The sequence below is a fragment of the Acanthochromis polyacanthus genome, chromosome 7 (genome assembly GCF_021347895.1).
Source record: "Acanthochromis polyacanthus isolate Apoly-LR-REF ecotype Palm Island chromosome 7, KAUST_Apoly_ChrSc, whole genome shotgun sequence".
NCBI classification, from domain to species: domain Eukaryota; kingdom Metazoa; phylum Chordata; class Actinopteri; family Pomacentridae; genus Acanthochromis; species Acanthochromis polyacanthus.
The window spans coordinates 14,458,423-14,460,176 of record NC_067119.1 but is presented as its reverse complement, the minus strand read 5'-3'; positions in this window follow the sequence as shown (position 1 = coordinate 14,460,176).

Genomic DNA, 1,754 nt, shown 5'->3' with positions numbered 1-1,754 from the left:
CGCAGTAGAAGTCCGAGCAGAATGCCTGGATAAAATCATCGAAACGTTTTCGTAAATTTTAACAATTTGTGCATGTATATTCTTTGCCAATATATAAACAAGTATCATTCGGGCTTTTAAGTATAGCTCTACTATCTATATTTTTAACCTCAAATGTTTAACATTTTTATTCGACACGGTTACAATAGGCAGACAGTAATGGGTCCTTACAAGGACCCAGATTTCAATGCGGATTCAAGGGTTAAATATGTGTAAGGGTTTAATATGTAGTTTATTGAGCAGCTGTTCATGTCTTTCTGTAGGTTTTTCTCATTTTTAGCAATCAATCACAATAGCCCTGCAATACACAGGAGAAGAAAATAATACATTGTAAATAATATTATTCCTGAGTAAATATACTCAGGAATTAGACTCAAGTGAAATTCTGAGGTGTTTGTATTTATTTTTTCCATTTTCTTCTTCTTTGTACCCCAGAATAATCCTGGTGATCATTTTTATCTGCTTAATGTGTTTGACAACTGTACAGACGAGTGACATAGACATTATAAATATGCGCATATATAACTCAACTAAGAGTTAACCTTTAGGGATCATTCCCTGAAGGTACTTTTTTGGGAAACCTATAAAAATAAATCGTTACCAGAAAACAACTGAACACTTGGGGAACATTTCACCAATGTTCACTGAAGGTACAGGAAATGTTCACTACATCTCTTTAACGAATGCTCCCTGGCTGTCATTTTGGAAGGTTATATTGACATCTGTGGAACATTTATTTTTGGGCAAAGACGCAACTGTACAGTCTGTGTGGAACATTTTCCTAACACGTGTTCCCTGAAGGTAATTTTGCAAAAAATTCAGAAGACCTTAAGAGAACAGTTAAAGAACATTAGTCAGGAACAGTATCCCCAAGTCTATCGGTTCAGGGGTCAGCAAATGCTGAAATCATATTTTTTTCCCCCCAAAAGCAAACGTTCCAGGTACATCAAAAAGTTTTTCCAGGGAACATTTGCTAGAGTTGCAACGAATGTTCAATGAATGTTCCATTTTTTACTAGGTATGTCACATTTTATAGGTTAAGATGATAATAATAATAATAATAAACTTTATTTCTATAGCACCTTTCAAAACAGGGGTTTCAAAGTGCTTCACAAAGCATTGTAACACAAAATATTAGATAAAACAGTAAAAGAAATAAAACAGACTGAGATAAGACTGAGGGAAATTTCCAACCTACTCAGTAGTATGTGAAGTAACAAAAATTAACCTTACCCTCATCAGCTGCAACAAATAAATGAATGAACACATTACTGCACTAATAATACTTAAATTATCATTATTTTTGTTGTCAATTATTGTGTATTTATTGGACGTCTTTTTTGAATGTTTCCATCCTATTATTTTCCTATCTAGATTGTTTTCTTTTTTAATCATTGCCATTACATTATTGATTTAATCTAATATAGCCACAGCTTTTGGGATAATTGTCTTATCTTCTATGCCATTAAGAAAAAAAAGAAAATAAATACACATATCATGCAATTTGCATCTTTCAATTCTCATCTTTGCCTTAAAATATAAAACTATTAATATTTTAAATGTTTCTAATGTGGTAATGCGCCTTCACATTTTAAATATGTTGCATATTAAATGTTGAAATAAAGCCTGACTTTAAATTGTATTATAAATCGCAGTATGTGCTAGAGAAATTGCAGTTAGATGTTTTTCCCACCTTGAATTCAGATAAAATGGAA